The sequence below is a fragment of the Helianthus annuus genome, chromosome 16 (genome assembly GCF_002127325.2).
Source record: "Helianthus annuus cultivar XRQ/B chromosome 16, HanXRQr2.0-SUNRISE, whole genome shotgun sequence".
NCBI classification, from domain to species: Eukaryota; Viridiplantae; Streptophyta; class Magnoliopsida; order Asterales; family Asteraceae; genus Helianthus; species Helianthus annuus.
The window spans coordinates 8,744,394-8,757,152 of NC_035448.2; positions in this window are offsets into that span (position 1 = coordinate 8,744,394).

Below are 12,759 nucleotides of genomic sequence, written 5' to 3' on the forward strand. Positions count from 1 at the left end.
AATCCTACCAAACATCTTTTATTTAATCCGGCTTTTCTGACACGTCTGTCTCTCGTGACACGTGTCTTTATTTCAATGGACAGGAATTTCCGAGGTGTTACACTTGATCTCTGATCTTACTTCTCCTCTCTATAACTTGCTCCATGCTTGTTCTATTCTCGGCTCACTACATATTATCTCACTTAACATAGACATTCTGGGAACCCTTCAATCCAGAATTCAAAGTGAATAATAACAAAGTGATCCGCCTCCACGTGCTACAAACGTGGGGGGACCCCACGACCTGCGTTAGGCTAATCGAAACCCTTGAACCCTTTTACCCGGAGATATCCCTACAGGCCTTGGTCTATTATTTGTTGCATCAACAAGTTGGCGCCCACCGTGGGGCTACGCCGCTTACTTTATCTTAAAGAACAGTTGTGTAGCTCCATTTTCTCTTTACATCATGTCTGAAAGCGAGTCTCTTGGTCAGGTAAATCAGGTGCCTAACAACATCGATTTAACACCAAATATGGGTCGGATCTCACCGGTCTTATCTACACCTCTTTCTACTCCCGGAAATACTCCACCGGGATATGTTCCCGGAGTTCACTTCTTTTCAAACACAAACCAATCTCGGTCAGGGGTTGCACCTACTCAAATCGATGTAATGCATACATCAGAACGTATAGATCTAACACCCGAGGGAGTAGCTAGAAATTTCTTACAACTGAGATTTCTTCTCAACTAGCATGTGAGCTTAGAAAGGGAAAAAAGGGTGAGAATAAGACTAAATTATGAGGAGTCTAAACCCTCATTATCACCTGGCCGTCCATCTCTTCCTTTTAGCAGCTCACGTTCAGCCACATCTTACCTTGAAGCTGGTCCTAGTGTGACAGACCAACCACTCAAGCCTTTAAGGTTTTGGGAGGCCAAGTCCAACCGTTTTTCCCTTATTTACCTCCCAACCCGTTACAACCGGTGCACCTATGGGGCATAAAACCACTCTTGATAAATTATGTCAGTCACCAGCTTCAAGTGTTCCCCCTTCTATTGCTTCCTCGTGAAAACAAGTTATGGCCACCCTGCCTTTGGCTCGAAGGTGCGGTCATGAGCACATCCATGGGAATGCCTTATACAGTAAGGCTTTAACCTTATGACACAGATAATGGCATCAGAAAGCTTTTAAGGATTTAACCTTATGCCCTAGCTGATGACACAGATGATGGCACAATTTCCTTTGCAACACGTGAAAGCTGGATGATGACACAGAAAGCCTTCAAGGCTTTAGCCTTAACTTCATCAACCAAGTGCCAACTACTCACCAGGGTACCTCGAGCGGTAACCCAGCTTCAAGGGTAGTAAAATACCTCTCAAAACCTTACAAGCCCAACAACTTGTCTTGCTTCTCCCAAAAAATTGTTAAGTACGAGTTTCAAACCCAGATAAAGATGCCATCATGGTACTGAAGACTACCTCCAAATCTTCATCGGGACTGCAAGAATTGAAAAATGACCCAACTCCGAATGTTGTCTCATGTTCAGGTAAACCCTTGAAGGGTCTTCGCGCATATGGTTCAATGACCTTCCTGGACGAAGCGTTCAGACCTTTGACGATCTTAGCAAAAGTTCCCTATAAAAACATAGGTATGTTAAGGACGCCACAATAATCTTCTAAATCAAACAACGTGATGATGAAAGTCTCAGAGACTTCATCGAAAGTTACAAGAAGGAAGGTTTAACTTACACCAATGAAAAGATTAGGGTCGCAGGGTTCATGAATGCTATAAATCCCAAATATCTCACAAGATACTTCAATAAATGCCTGCCCAAAACCCTTGAAGAAACACTTGAAAGGGCTGAAGCCCACATTCGAGGAGAATAAGCTGTAGACATCAAAGAACAAAATAAAAGACTTTTAACTGGAGCTTCGAGTATGGCTCTTATGACAAACGGTTCAAAGGTTCGGATTCCCGAAGGCCTGAAGGCCGGAACCCTCCAAGCCAAGAAAAAAACCATAAACTTTACAGCCTTAACCAAGGCTACATAAGAGATCTTGGCAACCGAAGAGGTAAAACACAGCTTCCGCCCTCCTCAACCTTTGCCAAAAAAACAAAAGATTGGAATAATTAAGCCAGTATTGTGAGTTTCACGAATAGAAAGGTCACCATACCAATAATTGCTTCCAACTGGCTTAATTATTCCAATCTTTGTTTAAAGGGGTCAAGGACAAAATGGTTGAAGAATAAAAGTAGGAAGTGAACATGGTCGACCTTGAAAACAAAGCTTTAACCCTCTCAGCTGATAAAAAGCTTGAAACGCTTTAACCCTCTCAGCGACGATGAGCGTTCAAAGCTTCAACAGTCTGAATCCTCCAAAATCATGCTTGAGAAATGCTTTAACCCTCTCAGCTGATGAAAAGCTTGAAACGCTTTAACCCTCTCAGCGATGATAAGCGTTCAAAGCTTCAACAGCGTGAATCCTCCATCGAAGGTATCGCAGACATACCTACCAAGCCTTTAGGCCAAATAACCCCTAATGTTTGTTCAGCGAAAGAACAAAGGGACGAACCGAACAACTCACTTTTGTGGTGATCAATATCCCTTCCAACTATAATATCATCATAGGAAGGCCATGGCAAAGCATGTTTGGAATGACAGTTTCAGTTGGTCAAGGTACTGTGAAGTTTCCCACTGAAAAAGGGATAGCAACCCTTCAACCTACCCAAGAAGCTTTTGTGGTTGAAGAGGAAAGCCAAAAAAAGGACGAAGACGATGAACATGGGTTGGACATAAACCCAAAATATCCTCAACAGGGGATAAGGGTAAACACTAACCTTTCCAATGAACCCCTCTCATACCTTGAAAAGCTGCTCTTGCACTATGTATTCGCTTGATGCCCTGAAGATATGACCGGCATCCCTCATAGCATTGTTGAAACATGAGTTATGGATCCCATCTGATAATAAGCCCATTATACAAAAGATGGAAAAGCTTGTTCTAGCCGGAATCCTTCGAGAGGTCAAGTATCAATCATAGGTGGCCAATCCTGTAATGGTTCGAAAACCCGACAAGTCTTGGAGAATGTATATCGATTTTAAAGACTTGAGCAAAGCATGCCCAAAGGATTGCTACTCGCTGCCCGAGATAGACCTCAAGGGTAACTCGCTCACAGGCTTCCCATTCAAGTGTTTTCTTGACGCCTAAAAGGGTTACCATCAGATCCTAATAATAAAAAAAAGATGAAGAAAAATCCACATTTCACATTGATAAAGGTATATCTTGCTATCAAAAAATGCCTTTTGATTTAAGAAATGCAGGTGCCACTTATCAACGACTGGTTAATAAAACATTTTCCGGAAAAATCGGCAAGAACATTAAAGCTTATGTTGAAGATTTGGTGATCAAGAGCAAAACGGAATACCAAATGCTCGATGACATACAAGAAACCTTCCAAAACTCAAGAAAGATCAACATGAACCTTAATCCAGTCAAGTGCTCGTTTCTAGGGCACATCACAGGGAAACAAAGCATAAAAACCAACCCTCAAGGGATGTGCTAACAAGAAAGGCTTTCGATGGAAAACTTACAGCTTTGAAGCGTTTTACCTCAAAAGGAAGCCTTCAACCAAATGAAGCAACACTTGGCCTCACTCCCAGCCATTTTGGCTCCGAAAACGGAAGGAATGACCTCTATCTACCTTTCGATTGCTGAAAATACCATAAGTACGGCTCTGATCTTTGAACGAAACATAGTTCAGATACCCGTTTACTTTTTCAAAACTTCAAAATTAGCAGAAATCAAATACTCTTCTTTGAAAAAAAAAACTTGCTCTAGCCCTAGTCCAAATGGCTAGAAGGCTTCGAAGGTACTTTCAGTCACACCCGATACAAGTGATCATTGATTAACCAATTAAGAATGTGCTTGAAAAACAAGAAAATTCCGGACGATTAGCCAAATGAGTTATGAAACTAGGTGAATACAAAATCACCTATGTCCTGAGAAAAGTTGTCAAAGCTCAAATCTTGGCTGACTTCATCTTGTAAGTCCCTAAAGAAGCCATAACAGAAGCTAATACAACTGCAGCTGAACCCTCCAACCCTGATACCTGGAAGCTCTTTACCGACGAAGCTTCCAGCATTGAAGGGTCAGGAGCAGGGCTAGTTCTAATTGATCCTAACGAATTGTAATTCACGTATGCCCTTCGTCTTGAATTTCAGACTACAAACAACAAAGCTGAGTATGAAGCATTGATTGCTGGGCTTAAGCTTGCAAAAATATGGGTGTTAAAAGGCTCAAGTCTTCACAGACTCGTTGCTTGTTTCATACCAAGTAAGTAACAACTACATAGCCATAGAAAAGGAGGTTCAAAAGCTTCAAGTCCTCACAGACTCTCTCAAGCTTAGACAATAACATCTACATAGAAAAAGAACCCAACATGAATAAGTACCAAAATAAATCAAAGGAATCGATTAACACATTTCAAACATGTGCCATCAAATAAATTCCAAGATCTCAAAACAAGAGAGCTGATGCAGTAAGCAAGCCTGCATCTCTTACGTTTGCATATCTCACCAAGAAGATACTAGTTGAGGTATTAAAAATACCATCCATGTAACACCCCAAATCTCGTATGTTATATTATAATAATATGTTCGTGATGTTTAAGTAATAGAAAACGGTAAGTATGGGTTAGTACCGTAAGAAAATAATGGTAAGTTTAAAATATAGTTATATAACTAAGTTAACCAAAAGGGGAGTGACCAAGTTAGTATGGGAAATAACAAAATGAACACACTTTAAAGACAAAGGGCTGAATGTGTAAATGTGGAATGAAGTTTAATAAAAAAAATGGTCAGTGCTTGGTTCTGGGTTATGTACGATCGAGAGAAGGAGGGAGCTAGGAAGAACCAAACCCTAACAACATAGAATCCATCAAATTGAAAGGGAAATTGAAGGCTAATCGGTAATGCATGAACTAGGAATGTCGATCACTTAAGTATCTCCAACATCAAGTAAGTCGAAATTGGTGTTTTAGTGATGTTTGATTTAATGGGTCTTTGGTAATTCGTGAATGTATGTAAGAATATTGATGGTAGAAGGTTACAATTAGTCCATAAGACTTGAATGAAGTATGAAATTCGGATTATATTGATGGTTTTCATGTAAACCCATTTATGTATGAAACCCACATGAAATTTATGAAGGTTTTGAAGTAATGATAGATGTAGTATGATATATGAACTTGAATTATGCTTATTGATGTTAAAGAAATCTGAATATTCGAAGAATTTATGTGTTTATGATGTATTGCCATGATTTTAGAAGGATTTGGTAGGAATGTGCTTAATATGCTTATACATTATGCTAGTTAAGTAGTACGCACATAAGGTGTTCGATGAAATGCTTGAGTTGAATTGGTTATGTATGAATATGAGAAATTGAAGTATTGATGATCTAATGATGGTATGAAACATAAATGTGAGTAATGAACGTTATGGTAAATGATGTAAATGTGTGTAAGTGAAGTTATGCATTCCTGCATTTGGTATTAAAATGGAAAGCTGATATGGGCACCACCGTAGCTTACGGTGGAGGTCAAGTACAAAATGTAAAGTTATGCATTCCTGCATTTTTCTTTGATTTCGGACCTCGTGAACCCATCCCAAGCCCCGATAAGCATCTATAATGTACTTCAGCCCTACCAAATGGCTTAATAAGTTACGGGTGAGTAGGGAACTCATTTGTTTTAAGATTCGAAACGTACCCGAAAGTTACAAAAAAAAATAAATAAATAAATAAAAAACGTTTATGAAGCGTGAGTAAGAATGGGGTGTTTAAGTGAGTATGCGGGGAAATGAATTAAGTATGTGGGCCAGTATGTATAGTTTTAATTACATTTCAATAGCTGAAACTTGTAAGTAATCATGAGTAGGAGTGAGTATGTACATAAGTCTGTACATACGTGTCTTATATGGAGATTATAATTAGGATGCATTAGCAAATCTTTTGGAACGACTTAAGTGTATGTGAGAGCTTGTTAGGTAATTGCCTTAGCATTACAATTGCTAGAAGGAATGACGTATGTACGACGGCTATGGAATGTGATGACAAGTTAGTTGCGTATGACACTTCGAGTGTAATATGAGATACACAAATGTAAGTATTGATTACTCTATTATATTGATAGTGTGATTAAAGCCTTATGTTGGCCCTTGTAATCAAGGGGTAGTCGGTAGAGAAGTTAGAGCAAGTTGGTATACACCCGGCAAGTATAAATGTATGCATTAAATTATGGTTAACCATGTAGATATGATAAATCATCAATGAAAGAAATATTGGTCTCGGGTAGAGATCACACGTAGGTGTCGCAAGAAAAGTATGAAAAGAACTATCAAGCAATTGACATGAAAGAAATTTTGCTTGATATTGGCCCTAGAAGTATGGGGAGTATTTAGAAGCTGAATAGTTAGAAACTATTGAATGATGTTTGATTTGTGATTTTAAATGAATGAATAGGATTGAACAAGTATGAATATTATGATAATTATTTCCCCTGAGTAGATGTTAGAGGTATGCAGGAATGAATAATCTGACAGATAAGTTTTGAGAAATCAGCTTGAACAGTTGAACGATAATCATGAAATAATGTAACAGGATAGCTTTGATTCATATAAGATTGAATTACCAAATGTATTAGACAAGTTTAGAGTAGTAATGACCGATTCATCACGAGGGATGATCGAATGAAAGCATGTTATCGAGGTTCGAGGTATGTAATTGCGAAGGGATACAGATAAATTCGTCAGAATGTATGTATCCAGGTTTCGGGGACGAAACCTTCTTTAAGGGGGGTAGACTTGTAACACCCCAAATCTCGTATGTTATATTATAATAATATGTTCGTGATGTTTAAGTAATAGAAAACGGTAAGTATGGGTTAGTACCGTAAGAAAATAATGGTAAGTTTAAAATATAGTTATATAACTAAGTTAACCAAAAGGGGAGTGACCAAGTTAGTATGGGAAATAACAAAATGAACACACTTTAAAGACAAAGGGCTGAATGTGTAAATGTGGAATGAAGTTTAATAAAAAAAATGGTCAGTGCTTGGTTCTGGGTTATGTACGATCGAGAGAAGGAGGGAGCTAGGAAGAACCAAACCCTAACAAGATAGAATCCATCAAATTGAAAGGGAAATTGAAGGCTAATCGAATGCATGAACTAGGAATGTCGATCACTTAAGTATCTCCAACATCAAGTAAGTCGAAATTGGTGTTTTAGTGATGTTTGATTTAATGGGTCTTTGGTAATTCGTGAATGTATGTAAGAATATTGATGGTAGGAGGTTACAATTAGTCCATAAGACTTGAATGAAGTATGAAATTCGGATTATATTGATGGTTTTCATGTAAACCCATTTATGTATGAAACCCACATGAAATTTATGAAGGTTTTGAAGTAATGATAGATGTAGTATGATATATGAACTTGAATTATGCTTATTGATGTTAAAGAAATCTGAATATTCGAAGAATTTATGTGTTTATGATGTATTGCCATGATTTTAGAAGGATTTGGTAGGAATGTGCTTAATATGCTTATACATTATGCTAGTTAAGTAGTACGCACATAAGGTGTTCGATGAAATGCTTGAGTTGAATTGGTTATGTATGAATATGAGAAATTGAAGTATTGATGATCTAATGATGGTATGAAACATAAATGTGAGTAATGAACGTTATGGTAAATGATGTAAATGTGTGTAAGTGATGTATAACGCGAAAGCTAAACGCATATGTGATGCACCTTATAGGGTCGAGGAAAGGAGGGGAATCAAACCAAGCAAAGGCAATAGGAGCACACGACTCCGATAAGTTCATATGAACTTCGCTCATGTAGAATGTAGATTTTGTGTTGGTTCTCTTGTAAATAATTGTTCGATGTTTTATACGGAAATTTATAGTAAAATGTCTTAATGCGATTTATTAGTAGAAAAAGGGAAAAGTCTATTGACGACCCGTATAAATGGGTCTAAAGTATGAGAATGAGGTGTTCATGGTGATGTAACTACGAGTCAAGTAAGATGAATATGTTATGAAGTTAAGACAACTAGCGATGACTTTTTATAAGTCGAACTAGTGAAGCAAGGAAAATTGAAAAGTAAGAATAAATATGATCCGTGAGAACGGGTCGGACAAAATAAAATGATTTATGATGATGGAAACTAAGATGGGGCTATATCCATTAAACGGAATTGTCATATGAGAAATTTGAATGAAAAGATGTAAAAATATAATGACCCCGTAACGGGTCAAATAATGAAGAAAAGCAAATTGTATTAGTAATATGTTTTTAACCAAACTAACTTGTAAGTTTGTGTTATGGATGTAGGTGAATCTCACTCTTGATTATGGCGAGCTTGGATCGAACACACCACATCGCCCTTTATGCGCTTCCGGTTTAGTCGTCTTTGTAAAGGGGTCAAAACACTTTCATAATGTAAATGTTAAGTTTATGTCTAAGATGTTTCGTAAGTAAATTAGGATTTTAAATCTTATTTTTGGTAGTTCGGACAAAACACTTTTGATGGAATCTTGTATGGTTACAACTTATATGTCTTTTGAAACGTGTCATAGAATTTAGTTTGAATGGTGATTGTTAAAAGCAGGGAATTGTATATAGTACGAACGAGTCATGCCCAATTTTTGTTAAAAATTAGTATGTGGTTACTATTATTTTCGAATGTGAAAAAGTGGGCGTTACAAGTTGGTATCAGAGCCGAGGTTTGAGGGATTCGGGCACGGGATAGGGTGCTCGGACTCAAACCGAAAGCTCAAGATATGGTGTGTGTTTGCTCCAAGACGCGGTTAAGGTACGAATTTAGTATTATGATTTCTAAGTTTCATTTTATCGGAAATGGTTAAGGGAAGGGATGTGGAGTTTTGCTATGGGTAATGCCTGGAAATGGTAATTCTGGAAGCCCCGGGGAAAGTTTGGGTGTTACGGTACTCGGGAACGGGTCGAAATGGGTAATATATATATATATATATTCAGTAGCGTTTTGGGCAGTCGGCAACCCGTCGCCGACGCCCATTCTGCCTGTCGCCGACGCCCCCTTAAATGAACCAGAAGGTCCGACGCCCAAACCCACTGCCTACGCGTTTTATGACCGACGCCACTTTTGGCTTTGCGTCGCCGACGCCAGGGAGGGCCGTCACCGACGCCACTCCCTGGGTTCGTTTTTCTGATTTTTCTTGGTTGACTTGTGTGATGTATCCCGGACTTCCGAATGCCGTAAAACACATCTAAATATCGTAATAAACTTCTAGGGAGTAGTGTATGATAGAAAAAGGGGTCGTCGAACTTAGTTGATGTATGATTATAAATTGATGGAAAAAGTATAGTACATGGATGTAAGAATGAACTTTAAGAAAGTATGCATATCTTAGCAATTAATGACGTTGATGATGATGATAATGATATTGCCAATGATAATGGTAAAGATGATACCCTATAACGAAAGGTATGCGCTGTGGTCACGAAGTGACCGTTAACACCAAGAATGATGAATGGTATACGGTGTGGTCACGAAGTGACCGCTAACACCGAGAATGATGAATGGTATACGGTGTGGTCACGAAGTGACCGCTAACACCGAGAATGATGAATGGTATACGGTGTGGTCACGAAGTGACCGCTAACACCGAGAATGATGAATGGTTTGCGGTGTGGGCACGAAATAGCCGTTAACATCGAGGATGATGAAAGGAATCTGCTATGGTCACTAAGTGGCTAATAACACCCGGAATTATGAAATAAAAGCATGATAACCATAATTAAAAGGACAAAGGTCAATGAGACGTAAGCATGATGGCATGAAGTAACATATAATGAAAGTGAAAAGTGTATGAAATTAACGAATGCGTGATAAGTAAGAGAATGAAAGTCATTGAAATAAGTTAGGCATAGTAACATATTTCCTAAACTATGTTGTAGAATATTTCTTAAGGCAAATCCAATAGTTTCGTTAAGTTTCCGAAAATGCAACCTATGATAATTAGGATCCTCTAAATGTCAACTGGGTCATGTCGAAATGTTTCGAAGTAAGAACGTATATGATTGGAAGGTTGTGAATGAAGTTCTAGTTGAGTTTATCAACCCTATGATGAGAGGTATGTGGTGTGGTTATAAAGGACCGTTGACACCTAGCATGAAAGAAAAGAAAGGAAAGTATAAAAATTTAAAATGCTAGAATGAAGTGAACATGACCAAAGAATAAATTTTAATAATGATCTCGAATGATATAGTAGATGGCTGATGAAAACGAAGAAATTGTTAACAAAATATGTTCTGAGTAGCCGATAGTGCGAAAAAGTAAGTAAGAAGGATGAGTGATTCTATTCCCTTATGAATGAAAGGCATGCATGATATGGCCTATCGTGACCGATGTTGATGATGATGTACAAATGAAATGAAAGTTATTGAAATATGAGCATGAATGCATGAATGTAACTTGAGATGACATGGAAAGTATATGAAGTAATGAATGTAGAAAATGCTTAACATAAATGACGGACGAAAGAGAGTAAACTCAAATGATGTTGGTCTTAAGTAGGAGAATGCTAGTATAGACGGAACGAATCGTCTGTGGATATGTAGATATAACTAGGTGACCATGTAGATGTATATGTCATGTAGTATGAGTATGAAATGCATACAATGTTATTAATATGGTCTACCGTTTTAAGATGGATTTATGTACATAATTCGAAAGTACATGGATAGGGCAGTTGACTTTTAAAGTCAACAATGTGTGATCATCATGCATTGACTCTTAGACACATATGTTGAAATAGAAAGTTAATGTGCTATGTATTAGATGATTGATGTGTTGTGAATGATGAACATTAGGTTATGTAGATTTGGAATGAAGCGGTTATTAGTATATGTTTTATATATGTTGCAATTGACTAACTAAAGTCAAGTAATATATGAATGAAAAAGAAAAATGATTGTTTGTGTGTATGCCCGCATATGCTAACCGTGTAATGAGTGTAATGATATGTAAGGATGGAAATCTTGAAGATTTACTCAAGCATGGATGGCTAACGGGTCAAGAGGTAACAACGAGGAAAAAAAATGAACATGGACGCTAAAGGTAAGTGATTCTGATTCACTTCTTAGTATGTATATAGAATTTTCATGTTTATGAATGTGGAGAAATCATGTAAGGTTGTGTAATGAATGAGGGTATTAAGATAAGTATTGACCTTGTTAGACGGAGGTAGAATTCTAAGACGAAGGTAAGTTATTGAAATAAAACGGGTCGAATAAATGCGCAAAGGTAATGTAACGATAATGAAATTCGTAAAGAATAAAGACCCGGGTTAAGGATCTTTAGTCACTTATGTAGGGAAATGTTTTACGGACAATTAAAACAAATTTCAAGTGAAACGGATGCAAAACGAACGAGTTATGAGAGTTTTGGTATTAAAATGGAAAGCTGATATGGGCACCACCGTAGCTTACGGTGGAGGTCAAGTACAAAATGTAAAGTTATGCATTCCTGCATTTTTCTTTGATTTCGGACCTCGTGAACCCATCCCAAGCCCCGATAAGCATCTATAATGTACTTCAGCCCTACCAAATGGCTTAATAAGTTACGGGTGAGTAGGGAACTCATTTGTTTTAAGATTCGAAACGTACCCGAAAGTTACAAAAAAAATAAATAAATAAATAAAAAACGTTTATGAAGCGTGAGTAAGAATGGGGTGTTTAAGTGAGTATGCGGGGAAATGAATTAAGTATGTGGGCCAGTATGTATAGTTTTAATTACATTTCAATAGCTGAAACTTGTAAGTAATCATGAGTAGGAGTGAGTATGTACATAAGTCTGTACATACGTGTCTTATATGGAGATTATAATTAGGATGCATTAGCAAATCTTTTAGAACGACTTAAGTGTATGTGAGAGCTTGTTAGGTAATTGCCTTAGCATTACAATTGCTAGAAGGAATGACGTATGTACGACGGCTATGGAATGTGATGACAAGTTAGTTGCGTATGACACTTCGAGTGTAATATGAGATACACAAATGTAAGTATTGATTACTCTATTATATTGATAGTGTGATTAAAGCCTTATGTTGGCCCTTGTAATCAAGGGGTAGTCGGTAGAGAAGTTAGAGCAAGTTGGTATACACCCGGCAAGTATAAATGTATGCATTAAATTATGGTTAACCATGTAGATATGATAAATCATCAATGAAAGAAATATTGGTCTCGGGTAGAGATCACACGTAGGTGTCGCAAGAAAAGTATGAAAAGAACTATCAAGCAATTGACATGAAAGAAATTTTGCTTGATATTGGCCCTAGAAGTATGGGGAGTATTTAGAAGCTGAATAGTTAGAAACTATTGAATGATGTTTGATTTGTGATTTTAAATGAATGAATAGGATTGAACAAGTATGAATATTATGATAATTATTTCCCCTGAGTAGATGTTAGAGGTATGCAGGAATGAATAATCTGACAGATAAGTTTTGAGAAATCAGCTTGAACAGTTGAACGATAATCATGAAATAATGTAATAGGATAGCTTTGATTCATATAAGATTGAATTACCAAATGTATTAGACAAGTTTAGAGTAGTAATGACCGATTCATCACGAGGGATGATCGAATGAAAGCATGTTATCGAGGTTCGAGGTATGTAATTGCGAAGGGATACAGATAAATTCGTCAGAATGTATGTATCCAGGTTTCGGGGACGAAACC